The sequence below is a fragment of the Pseudophryne corroboree genome, chromosome 9 (genome assembly GCF_028390025.1).
Source record: "Pseudophryne corroboree isolate aPseCor3 chromosome 9, aPseCor3.hap2, whole genome shotgun sequence".
In the NCBI taxonomy this organism is placed as follows: Eukaryota; Metazoa; Chordata; class Amphibia; order Anura; family Myobatrachidae; genus Pseudophryne; species Pseudophryne corroboree.
In genome coordinates, this window is record NC_086452.1 from 197,977,313 (window position 1) to 197,991,749 (window position 14,437).

The window sequence follows — 14,437 nt, forward strand, 5'->3', positions numbered from 1 at the left end:
AAAATCCAAGGACTATACCAGTATTCAAAGTAAAGTGGTCCCCATTAAGGGTTAAAAAAAAGGTCTCTCTTCTCACAGCATAAATGACAGATTTATGTACAGGAACGTGTACAAAAAAAATGGGTAAATGTCCAATAGCAGCACTCCACTGCAGCTTATCCCTGGATCATCTGTTTACTTTGAATACCGGTATAGTCCTTGGATTTTATATCGTAAAGAGGGTTTTTAATCCCTCATTCTGTCTGAGTTCAGATTCACGTTTGGAGATAACAGTATGGATCCTATATAGCAATTAGAGGCGACTGCTGTTCTAAGTAGCATAGTTCCATTAATACAGTGGTTCATGACAGTTAAAATGGGTCTAAAGATCACTATAGAGATATTGGACCATATTAAATCTGAATTATCTCTATTAGGGGAGTTATTTATTATCAACTTTGATCGTTAGCACAATTTGGATCACACAACCAATACACTTGAGTTTATAGGTCTCCCATTACTCCAAAAAACTTTCTGTTAGTTCCCTAAGTGGATATCAGCCGGACAAACTTCGTTAGACAGTTTTTTATCCCCTGAAGAAGTCCGCTTAGGACAAAACGCGTAGGGTTCATCGATCATTGTACACTATCCTCTTGCTTCAAGTGTATTCCTAGAGCTCACACCTTATAGGTGAGGGGGCTATTCTTGGTTTAACATCACAGCAATTTGATGTGTGTCCAATTGGTCGGAATGTTTTATTAAACTAAGTGATTACACTGTATGAAACTATGTATTAAAATTATTTTAGCAAAAGTTCTGTTATTAATTTGTTATTTTCTGTTGGGTGAACATTTCTGGTGAGTGGGTTTCTCTATAGGCCCCAACTGGGAAGACTCTGAGAGGAATTGACCTCAACAGAACCTACTTTTACGTGGATGAACTGATTATTACTCAAACATCGCAATTTACTAGCGCACTCTGTTTTTTCGGTGTTTCTATTTCTAAGTTCCAATTAGCAGGGGGACTTTCAGTTGTGCTGCTTGACTGTAAGCGCAGGAAAGGTATTGAATTTTTTGATATATATATATATATATATATATGTACACAGTGGGGCAAAAAAGTATTTGGACAGCCACCGATTGAGCTAGTTGTCCCACTTAAAAAGATGAGAGAGGTCTGTAATTTCCATCATAGGTACACTTCAACTGTGAGAGGTAGGATCTGGAAAAAAAACTAGGAAATCACATTGACAATCAAAAAGTTTAACTCAACACTATGTAATATAACCTTGGTTGGCAATTACAGAGGTCAAACGTTTCCTGTCGTTCTTGACCAGGTTTGCACATTCTGTAGCATGTATTTTGGCCCACTCTTCCATGCAGATCTTCTCTAGATCTGTCATGTTTTGGGGCTGTCGCCGGGCAACACAGACTTTCAACTCCCTCCACAGATTTTCTATTGGGTTGAGGTCTGGAGACTGGCTAGGCCACTCCAGGACCTTGAAATGCTTCTTACGGAGCCACTCCTTAGTTGCCCGGGCAGTGTGTTTGGGGTCATTGTCATGCTGGAAGACCCAGCAATGTTCCATCTTCAATGCTCTTACTGAGGGAAGGAGGTTTTTGCTCAAAATCTCACGATACATGGCCCCATTCATCCTCTCCTTAATACGGATCAGTCGTCCTGTCCCCTTTGCAGAAAAGCAGCCCCAAAGCATGATGTTTCCACCCCCATGCTTCACTGTGGGTATGGTGTTCTTGGGATGCCATTCATCATTCTTCTCCCTCCAAACATGGCGAGTGTAGTTTATACCAAAAAGTTCGATTTTGCTCTCATCTGACCACATTACCACATTACATTCTCCCAATCCTCCTCTGGATCATCCTGATGGTCACTGGCAAACTTTAGATGGGCCTGGACATGTGCTGGCTTAAGCAGGGGGACCTTTCGGGCACTGCAGGATTTCAATTCATGACAACGTAGTGTGTTACTAATGGTAACCTTTGCGACTGTGGTCCCAGCTCTCTTGAGGTCATTGACCAGGTCCCCCCGTGTAGTTCTGGGCTCACCGTTCTCAAGATCATTGATACCCCACGAGGTGAGATCTTGCATGGAGCCCCAGGTCGAGGGAGATTGTCAGTGATCTTTTATTTCTTCCATTTTTTTATAATTGCGCCAACCATTGATCTCTTCTCACCAAGCTGCTTGCCTATTGTCGAGTAGCTCATCCCAGCCTTTTGTAGCTCTACAATTTTGTCCCTGGTGTCCTTAGACAGCTCTCTGGTCTTGGCCATGGTGGAGAGGTAGCAGTATGACTGTTTGAGGGTGTGGACAGGTGTCTTTTATACAGATAACCAGTTCAAACAGGTGCCATTAATACAGGTAACGAGTGGAGGATAGAAGAGCTTCTTAAAGAAGAAGTAACAGGTCTGTGAGAGCCAGAAATCTTGCTGCTTGGCAGGTGTCCAAATAATTTATTTTCCACAAAAATATACAAGTAAATTGTTTAAAAATCATACAATGTGATTTCCTTTTAATTTATTTTTTCAGATTCTGTCTCTCACTCTTTTTAAGTGGGTCAACTTGCCCAATCGGTGGCTGTCCAAATATTTTTTTGCCCCACTGTATGTATGTATGTATGTATGTATATATATATATATATATATATATATATACACATATATATACATATACAGTTTTATATATATATCTATATATATCTATATCTATATATATATATACAAACAAATATAGAAAACCACAGCACTCGCCACCCCAGAAGCGGGGTGCAGTGTCTGCACTCACCACTCATAGGGTGGGGTGCATGCAACCCATGGCCACCTACCCAAATACATACAAATAGAAAATTCAGCACTCACCATAGCAAGCTCACTTGTCCTTACAACATCAATAAATAAATGATGGGGGTTTAGTTAGTGAATTGGCCAATGCACGGAAGCCTGCATACCGCTCGCCAAGGTACCCCACCTTCATGCAGGTCCTACACTACCACAAAGCCTTAAAAATTAAAATCTGGCAACTGTATCACATATAATATAACTGCAAATATGTCCACTAAGTTTAATGTATGCCTGCCACATATCTTATGGCAACCCGCTTCTGGGGTGGCGAGTGCTGTGGTTTTCTATATTTGTTTGTATATTATGGGGTTAATCTTTGGTTAACTCTTATTAACCGTGGTCACAGGCCTTTTCATGCACCCCTGTGTAATCTCAATTGTTCTAAACCTGTGTCAGCTGCTCCTTAGTAATTTATCGGCTGTGTCAGGTGACTAGTATGCCTTTAAAAGCCATAAGATATGTGGCAGGCATACATTAAACTTAGTGGACATATTTGCCGTTATATTATATGTGATACAGTTGCCAGGTTTTAATTTTTAAGGCTTTGTGGTAGTGTAGGACCTGCATGAAGGTGGGGTACCTTGGCGAGCGGTATGCAGGCTTCCGTGCATTGGCCAATTCACTAACTAAACCCCCATCATTTATTTATTGATGTTGTGAGGACAAGTGAGCTTGCTATGGTGAGTGCTGAATTTTCTATTTGTATGTATTTGGGTAGGTGGCCATGGGCTGCATGCACCCCACCCTATGAGTGGTGAGTGCAGACACTGCACCCCGCTTCTGGGGTGGCGAGTGCTGTGGTTTTCTATATTTCTCTGATGTCCTAAGTGGATGCTGGGGCTCCGTAAGGACCATGGGGAATAGCGGCTCCGCAGGAGACTGGACACAACTAAAAGAAAGCTTTAGACTACTGGTGTGCACTGGCTCCTCCCACTATGACCCTCCTCCAGACTTCAGTTAGAATCTTGTGCCCGGCTGAGCTGGATGCACACTAGGGGCTCTCCTGAGCTCCTAGAAAGAAAGTACATTTTAGGTTTTTTATTTTACAGTGAGATCTGCTGGCAACAGACTCACTGCAGCGAGGGACTAAGGGGAGAAGAAGCGAACCTACCTAACTGGTGGTAGTTTGGGCTTCTTAGGCTATTAGCTCCAGAGGGATCGAACACAGGACCTCGATCGTTCGGTCCCGGAGCCGCGCCGCCGGCCCCCTTACAGAGCCAGAAGCAAGAAGTGTTCCTGAAAATCGGCGGCAGAAGACTTCTGTCTTCAACAAGGTAGCGCACAGCACTGCAGCTGTGCGCCATTGCTCCTCATGCACACATCACACTCCGGTCACTGATGGGTGCAGGGCGCTGGGGGGGGGGGCGCCCTGAGGGCAATATAATACACCTTGGCTGGCAAATCTACACCATATATAGTCAGGAAGGCTATATAGGTGTAAAAATACCCCTGCCAGAATTCCAGAAAAAGCGGGAGAAGTCCGCCGGAAAAGGGGCGGGGCCATCTCCCTCAGCACACTGGCGCCATTTTTCCCTCACAGCTCCGCTGGAAGGACGCTCCCTGGCTCTCCCCTGCAGTGTCAAGCTACATAAGGGTAAAAAAGAGAGGGGGGGCACTAAATTTAGGCGCAGTATATATATATATATAATATAAGCAGCTATAAGGGAAAAACACTCATTTATAGTGGGATCCCTGTGTTATATAGCGCTCTGGTGTGTGCTGGCATACTCTCTCTCTGTCTCCCCAAAGGGCTTTGTGGGGTCCTGTCCTCTGTCAGAGCATTCCCTGTGTGTATGCGGTGTGTCGGTATGGCTGTGTCGACATGTTTGATGAGGAGGCTTATGTGGAGGCGGAGCAGATGCCGATAAATGTGATGTCACCCCCTATGGGGTCGACACCTGAGTGGATGGTTCTGTGAAAGGAATTACGCGACAGTGTCGACTCCTTGCATAAAAGGTTTGACGACATACCAAATGTGGGACAGCCGACTTCTCAGCCTGTGCCTGCCCAGGCGTCTCAAAAGCCATCAGGGGCTCTAAAACGCCCGCTACCTCAGATGGCAGACACAGATGTCGACACGGATACTGACTCCAGTGTCGACGACGATGAGACTAATGTATCTTCCAATAGGGCCACACGTTATATGATTGAGGCAATGAAAAATGTGTTGCATATTTCTGATGTTACCCCGGGTACCACAAAAAAGGGTATTATGTTTGGAGATAAAAAACTACCAGTTGTTTTTCCTCCATCTGAGGAATTAAATGAAGTGTGTGAAGAAGCGTGGGCTTCCCCCGATAAGAAACTGGTAATTTCTAAGAGGTTACTAATGGCGTACCCTTTCCCGCCAGAGGATAGGTCACGTTGGGAAACATCCCCTACGGTGGATAAAGCGCTCACACGCTTGTCAAAGAAGGTGGCACTACCGTCTCCGGATACGGCCGCCCTGAAGGAATCTGCTGATAGAAAGCAGAAGGCTATCCTGAAGTCTATATATACACACACAGGTGTTATACTGAGACCAGCTATTGCTTCAGCATGGATGTGCAGTGCTGCAGCTGCGTGGTCAGATTCCCTGTCGGAAAATATTGATACCCTAGACAGGGACACTATATTGCTAACCGTAGAGCATATTAAAGACGCACTTTTATACATGAGGGATGCACAGAGGGATATTTGCCGGCTAGCATCTAAAATAAGTGCAATGTCCATTTCTGCCAGGAGAGGGTTATGGACTCGGCAGTGGACAGGAGATGCAGATTCTAAAAGGCACATGGAAGTTTTGCCTTATAAGGGTGAGGAGTTGTTCGGGGATGGTCTCTCGGACCTCGTTTCCACAGCAACAGCTGGGAAGTCTACATTTTTACCCCATGTTCCCTCACAGCCAAAGAAAGCACCGTATTATCAGGTACAGTTCTTTCGGCCCAATAAGGGCAAGTGGGTCAAGGGCTCGTCCTTTCTGCCCAGAGGCAGAGGTAGAGGGAAAAAGCTGCAGCATACAGCCAGTTCCCAGGAGCAAAAGTCCTCCCCCGCTTCCTCTAAGTCCACAGCATGACGCTGGGGCTCCACAAGCGGAGCCAGGTATGGTGGGGGCCCGTCTCAAAAATGTCAGCGATCAGTGGGCTCGCTCACGGGTGGATCCCTGGATCTTTCAAATAGTATCTCAGGGGTACAAGCTGGAATTCGAGACGTCTCCCCCCCGCCGTTTCCTCAAATCTGCCTTACCAACAACTCCCTCAGGCAGGGAGGCAGTGTTACAGGCAATTCACAAGCTGTATTCACAACAGGTGATAGTAAAGGTGCCCCTACTTCAACAAGGACGGGGTTACTATTCCACAATGTTTGTGGTACCGAAACCGGACGGTTCGGTGAGACCCATTTTAAATTTGAAATCCTTGAACACGTATATAAAAAAATTCAAGTTCAAGATGGAATCGCTCAGGGCGGTTATTGCAAGCCTGGATGAGGGGGATTACATGGTATCACTGGACATCAAGGATGCTTACCTGCATGTCCCCATTTACCATCCTCACCAGGAGTACCTCAGATTAGTGGTACAGGATTGTCATTACCAATTCCAGACGTTGCCGTTCGGTCTATCCACGGCTCCGAGGGTCTTTACCAAGGTAGTGGCCGAAATGATGATACTCCTTCGAAAGAAGGGAGTTTTAATTATCCCGTACTTGGACGATCTCCTGATAAAGGCGAGGTCCAGGGAGCAGTTGTTGGTCGGGGTAGCACTATCTCGGGAGGTGCTACAACAGCACGGCTGGATTCTAAATATTCCAAAGTCACAGCTGGTCCCTACGACACGTCTACTGTTCCTGGGGATGGTTCTGGACACAGAACAGAAAAAAGTGTTTCTCCCGGAGGAGAAGGCCAAGGAGCTGTGATCTCTAGTCAGAGGCCTCCTAAAACCAAAACAGGTGTTGGTGCATCACTGCACGCGGATCCTGGGAAAGATGGTAGCTTCCTACGAAGCAATTCCATTCGGCAGGTTCCATGCAAGAACTTTTCAGTGGGACCTGTTGGACAAGTGGTCCGGATCGCATCTTCAGATGCATCGACTGATAACCCTGTCTCCAAGGACCAGGGTGTCTCTGCTGTGGTGGCTGCAGAGTGCTCATCTTCAAGAGGGCTGCAGATTCGGCATACAGGACTGGGTCCTGGTGACCACGGATGCCAGCCTTCGAGGCTGGGGGGCAGTCACACAGGGAAGAAACTTCCAAGGACTATGGTCAAGTCAGGAGACTTCCCTGCACATAAATATTCTGGAACTGAGGGCCATTTACAATGCCCTAAGTCAGGCAAAACCCCTGCTTCAAAACCAGCCGGTACTGATCCAGTCAGACAACATCACGGCGGTCGCCCATGTAAACCGACAGGGCGGCACGAGAAGCAGGACGGCGATGGCAGAAGCCACAAGGATTCTCCGATGGGCGGAAAATCACGTGTTAGCACTGTCAGCAGTGTTCATTCCGGGAGTGGACAACTGGGAAGCAGACTTCCTCAGCAGGCACGACCTCCACCCGGGAGAGTGGGGACTTCATCCAGAAGTCTTCCAACTGATTGTAAACCGTTGGGAAAGGCCACAGGTGGACATGATGGCGTCCCGCCTAAACAAAAAGCTAGAAAAATATTGCGCCAGGTCAAGAGACCCGCAGGCGATAGCTGTGGACGCTCTAGTGACACCGTGGGTGTACCGGTCGGTTTATGTGTTCCCTCCTCTTCCTCTCATACCAAAGGTACTGAGGATAATAAGGAGTAGAGGAGTAAGAACTATACTCATTGTTCCGGATTGGCCAAGAAGAGCTTGGTACCCGGAACTTCAAGAAATGATCTCAGAGGACCCATGGTCTCTGCCGCTCAGACAGGACCTGCTGCAGCAGGGGCCCTGTCTGTTCCAAGACTTACCGCGGCTGCGTTTGACGGCATGGCGGTTGAACACCGGATCCTGAAGGAAAAGGGCATTCCGGAGGAAGTCATTCCTACGCTGATTAAAGCTAGGAAAGAAGTAACCGCAAACCATTATCACCGCATATGGCGAAAATATGTTGCGTGGTGTGAGGCCAGGAAGGCCCCAACGGAAGAATTTCAGCTGGGCCGTTTCCTGCACTTCCTACAGTCAGGGGTGACTATGGGCCTAAAATTGGGTTCCATTAAGGTCCAGATTTCGGCTCTATCGATTTTCTTCCAGAGAGAACTGGCTTCACTACCTGAAGTTCAAACTTTTGTTAAGGGAGTGCTGCATATTCAGCCCCCTTTTGTGCCTCCAGTGGCACATTGGGATCTCAACATGGTGTTGGATTTCCTAAAGTCACATTGGTTTGAGCCACTTAAAACCGTGGAATTGAAATATCTCACGTGGAAAGTGGTCATGTTGTTGGCCTTGGCTTCGGCCAGGCGTGTATCAGAATTGGCGGCTTTGTCATGTAAAAGCCCTTATCTGATTTTCCATATGGATAGGGCAGAATTGAGGACTCGTCCCCAATTTCTCCCTAAGGTGGTATCAGCCTTTCATCTGAACCAACCTATCGTGGTGCCTGCGGCTACTAAAGACTTGGAGGCTTCCAAGTCGTTGGATGTAGTCAGGGCCCTGAAAATTTATGTTTCCAGGACAGCTGGAGTCAGAAAGACTGACTCGCTATTTATCCTGTATGCGCCCAACAAGTTGGGTGCACCTGCTTCAAAGCAGACTATTGCTCGCTGGATCTGTAGTACGATTCAGCTTGCACATTGTGCGGCTGGACTGCCGCATCCTAAATCAGTGAAAGCCCATTCCACGAGGAAGGTGGGCTCTTCTTGGGCGGCTGCCCGAGGGGTCTCAGCTCTTCAACTTTGCCGAGCAGCTACTTGGTCGGGGTCAAACACGTTTGCTAAATTCTATAAGTTTGACACCCTGGCTGAGGAGGACCTAGAGTTTGCCCATTCGGTGCTGCAGAGTCATCCGCACTCTCCCGCCCGTTTGGGAGCTTTGGTATAATCCCCATGGTCCTTACGGAGTCCCAGCATCCACTTAGGACGTCAGAGAAAATAAGAATTTACTCACCGGTAATTCTATTTCTCGTAGTCCGTAGTGGATGCTGGGCGCCCATCCCAGGTGCGGATTGTCTGCAATACTTGTATATAGTTATTGTTTAACTAAAGGTTTATTGTTGAGCCATCTGTTGAGAGGCTCAGTTGTTATCATACTGTTAACTGGGTATTGTATCACGAGTTATACGGTGTGATTGGTGTGGCTGGTATGAGTCTTATCCGGGATTCAAAATCCTTCCTTATTGTGTCAGCTCTTCCGGGCACAGTATCCTAACTGAAGTCTGGAGGAGGGTCATAGTGGGAGGAGCCAGTGCACACCAGTAGTCTAAAGCTTTCTTTTAGTTGTGCCCAGTCTCCTGTGGAGCCGCTATTCCCCATGGTCCTTACGGAGTCCCAGCATCCACTACGGACTACGAGAAATAGAATTACCGGTGAGTAAATTCTTATTTTGTTTGTATATTATGGGGTTAATCTTTGGTTAACTCTTATTAACCGTGGTCACAGGCCTTTTCATGCACCCCTGTGTAATCTCAATTGTTCTAAACCTGTGTCAGCTGCTCCTTAGTAATTTATCGGCTGTGTCAGGTGACTAGTATGCCTTTAAAAGCCATAAGATATGTGGCTGGCATACATTAAACTTAGTGGACATATTTGCCGTTATATTATATGTGATACAGTTGCCAGGTTTTAATTTTTAAGGCTATGTGGTAGTGTAGGACCTGCATGAAGGTGGGGTACCTTGGCGAGCGGTATGCAGGCTTCCGTGCATTGGCCAATTCACTAACTAAACCCCCATCATTTATTTATTGATGTTGTGAGGACAAGTGAGCTTGCTATGGTGAGTGCTGAATTTTCTATTTGTATATATATATATATAAAAGAAGCCAGCCTGCACACATTAGAGACCATATGGGGAGTGCATGGTACATACAGTATGTACTGTATATTCCAGAACCAAGAACCAGCACCTCCAAACAATGAAAAAAAAAGGTTTTAATGTCCACAGAATCCACAAATTCCATTTAAAAACAGATGCAAAAAAACGGAAACATGATAAAGCATATTATGAGCAAAAAAGTGCAAATGCCTGCATAGGGTGGCCAATGATTTAGTTACATGTCTCCAGTGTGTCATATTCAGGTCAATTGCACTTTTTTTGCTCTTATCATGCTTTATCATGTTTCTGTTATTTTGCATCTGTTTTTAAATGGAATTTGTGGATTCTGTGGATATTAAAACCTTTTTTTTTGGCATTTATTGGAGGTGCTGGTTCTTGGTTCTGGACTATATATATATATATATATATATATATATATATATCTATCATAGCCAGAACTTTGTGGGCCCCATAGCAACATTTTGCAGGGCCCACCATCCCAATGCTTCTAGAGAGACACTGCTCTGCAGCAGTTGTTAATTGTATGCCCTATAATAGTGCCCTAGTTAATTTTCTGAACCATAGTAGAGCCTTATTTAATGTTATGCCCCATAGTAGTGCCCTTCTTTTATGAATCGCAGTATTTCTTTTATGAATCGCAGTAGTGCTTAAGTTCACCCTATGTCACATTTCAGAGCTGCCAGTACACATTATGCCTCACAGTACCCCCAATTCACTTTATGATATATAGTGCTCCCCGTTCATATTGTGCCTCATTACAGTGCCCTGGTTCATATTATATAACATTAAAATGCCCTCCAGTTCATTTTATACCACACTACAATGAGCAGTTCCAGGGGCATACCTAGAAATATTGCAGGCCCCAAGGAAAAATTTTGAAAGGACCCCTACGTACCACCCAATGGCGAAAAATGTACATAACATATGTAACTTTGACAGGGAAGGTGGGCCCCTCTCAGCTCTGGCCCCCATAGCAGCTGCACTGCCTGCACCTTTGGTAGCTACGCCCTTATATATATTTATTTATATAATTATATAGATAGTTTGGATGTGGGAACATCATGGTGTGGGGCAGTTTTTAAGCATATCGTACTGGCATACTTCATATAACTGAAGGAAGGATGAATGGAAAAATGTGTTCTTGATAAAAATCTGAATGCACTCAGTATGACTGGCAAAAAGTTGAATATAGACAAAGAGGAAGACTTAACAATCGGTCCTCTTATGGTAAAAATAGGGTACCTTACTATAATCAAACCTATAGAGAAAGAACACCTTCCTATCAGTATAGACAAAGAGCGAAGTTTCACTCCTACCCTGAAAGATACAGGGATCGTATACCATCACACTATAACAGATATGATAATCTAAGATCTCCCTCCCCTCACGTTTTTGAACAGAGACATTTTTTGGGAGAGCGAAGGAACACCCATACCCTATAAGACAAAAACTAGAGGAGAAAATGGCGAAGGAAACTCCACAAGGTACAAAAAGAGGGTATCTAGAGGAAGACGGGGAAATAGAGGAGGTAGAAAACATCCCAAACAAATAAGAGCACTTCCATCACATCAGGGAAGTGTGAGACAGGAATCATTAACCTGTCAAAGAAAGAACTTTCCACAGCCGAGAAATCGGTACTAAACAAAGGATTAAAGTTCGCACCAGATGAAAAGGCTGATAAATTCAACATTTTCATCGATTTGAACAAATATGTTAGGAATCTGACTGTCCAAAGACATTTTCTCAAAAACCCCGTTCCTAAATTATCCTATGTACCCAAGGATAAACCTCTAGTATCACTTCCCTCTAAGTTTTACCCCGTGGAGTCTCGAGGGAGCCATATGGATATTTTTTATGAATCCGTCAGAGATGACTTTAGAAAAATAAAATTACATGCTAAAAAATTTAACAACAGCATCAATCCTCAGGAAAAAAATGCCATAAAGATCTTAGCTAAAGATCCAGAGGTAATATTGAAATCAGCCGATAAAGGGGGAGCGATTAATCTTCAAGATAGATATTTATATCTTATGGAATCCTATAAAATATTAAATGATCTAACCTACATTAAACTTGAAAAGGACCCTACTATGGACTTCCAAGATTCCCTATTAAAACTTCTATCTAATACTAGAGGTAACAATCTAATCTGTAAGGAAGAATTTGATTATCTTTATAAAAAATCTCCCACTATGCCTATATTCTATCAGTTGCCTAAGGTGCACAAAAATAAGGAACATCCACCGGGACGCCCCATCATTGCAGGTGTAAATTCTTTAACATCTAATCTTTCACACTAGTGTATATAGACTTAAGGTTGCAACCTTATGTCAAATTGAATAGATCTTACTTGAAGGATTCCACCAGCTTATTAAGATTAGTGGACAATTACAGCTGGTCTAACAGAGATAGGTGGCTAACTGTGGATGTTCAGGCCCTCTATTCCTCTATACCACATGATAGGGGAATAGAGGCAGTCAAGAGGGTTCTTTGTAGGGACCCTAAGAACACATTAATAGAAATCACATTCATTGTGGATTGTATCAAATTTATTTTAGAACACAATTTTTTTGAATTTGATGGTTGCTAATTCCTGCAAAAACAGGGGACGGCGATGGGGACAAAATTTGCCCCATCATACGCCAACTTGTTGATGGGGGAATGGGAAGAAAAAATTATACATGATACAGAATACGAAAATCTGAACATCAAATTATACTGAAGATATATAGACGATCTTCCTTCATATGGCAGGATGACCAAAATAGCGTTGATGAGTTTATGAAATATATTTAAATATTAATGATTATAACCTGAAATTTACTTTTAAGACAGATAAAGTTACAATAGACTACCTTGATCTAGAATTAACAGGTTGTGAATTGGGTGGTGTCACCACGAAAACTTTCTTAAAATCTGTAGATGCTAATAGCTATATTCCACAAACTAGCTGTCATCATCCCATCTGGAAAAATAGGGTTCCTTATTCACAATTCATTAGAATAAGAAAGAACTGTAGCGATATGAAAGGTTATTGGGAACAAACAGGTATCCTGTTAGAGAGATTTATAGAGAGGGGATATGATGTGTCCCTATTAGAAGCAGCTAGAGAAAAGGCAGCTAAACGATAAAGAGATTACCTTATTGGAGAAAAACCACAAGATGTTCACCATGACAGTAACCAATCCAGACCCTTTATAACTCAATATAGTAGAGATGCAAACAAAATAAGGAAAATATTGACGAAACATTGGAATATATTGTTAAAAGACCCCGTATTGGGACCTACTCTCCCTAACAAACCCCGACTTGTATATAGAAAAGCCTCTAATTTAAAAAGTACTGTGGCACCAAGCCATTTAAAAACCATAACCTCTAACCCCATTAGTAATAACTTTATGGGTACTAGATAGGGATGTTTTCCTTGTAACCGATGTATTTGTTGTAAATACATGCAAAAAACATCAGTGAAACTAAAATTGGAGAGTGGAAAATACCATGAACTCAGAGATCGTGTTTCATGCAATACTGAATATGTAATCTACAAGATTAACTGTCCATGCGGCCTTTCTTATGTAGGAAAAACAAAAAGGAAAATAAAGATCCGCATTCAGGAACCTCTGCGGAATATAAAAAATAAACTAATGTCGCACAGTTTGCCTAGACATTTTTTAGAAATACATAATTCAGATGTTAAAGGTCTAACTTTTACCATATTGGAGCATATTAAAGTAAACAATAGAGGGGGAGATAGAGATCTGGTACTAGCTAAACAAGAAACATACTGGATTTATACATTAAATACCCTATCAACAAATGGTTTAAATGAAGGTATAGACATGGGCCAATATTTACTAAGAATTCGAGTTTGTCCGTTTTGTGTTTTTTTTTTTAAGTCCCAATCCGGGAATTCACTAAGCACCAATCTCGGCAGTGTTTGGACTATTCGTAATGGTTTGATTTGCAAAGTTTCCGAAATACGAATGAATAGACCATCGGTCAAATGCGGCTGTTATTTCATACAATACGGGAATTCACTATTCATTCGTATTTGGGTGTTAGTTTCTGAGTGCTCAATTGCGGTCGTATTTTTTTGCGAATCGGTAAAAAAAGCGGCAAAAAAATAGACCTGCTTTTTTCAATCATGTTTACATGTGTTGCAACTCAAAAATCAATCACACCTGAATTAGGATGCCTATAAAAGGATGTTAGGCCCATTTCAATACACCTACACTCAGAAATGGCAGCAGGACTGTGAGACAGCATGCTCTCGCTCTGTCTCAGGCCTGCACAAACTCCTGGCTGTGTTGCACTTTCTGGCTTCTGGCAGCTTTCAGGCTGTGTCTGGGGATGTCATAGGAATCTCACAGCCCTCATTTTCCAGAATCTTAACACAGGTGATGTATAACTAACTACTTCTTCTGTTTTTTGTTTGCTTTAATTTCTCGGTGGCCAGTTCTGTCCTAAAATCTCATGTTTATTGTTCTTTAAAATATACACACAGGTGTTGGCTGTTTTGCAGCCCCACATCGAGGCCTCAATCTGCTTCCCTACCCAGGAGTCTCAGTGGCATGCTGTCAGGGTAGATTTCTATGAGCTGGCTGGCATGCCCAATGTGCTTGGAGCCATAGATTGCACACACATTCAGCTGAGACCACCAAGGGGC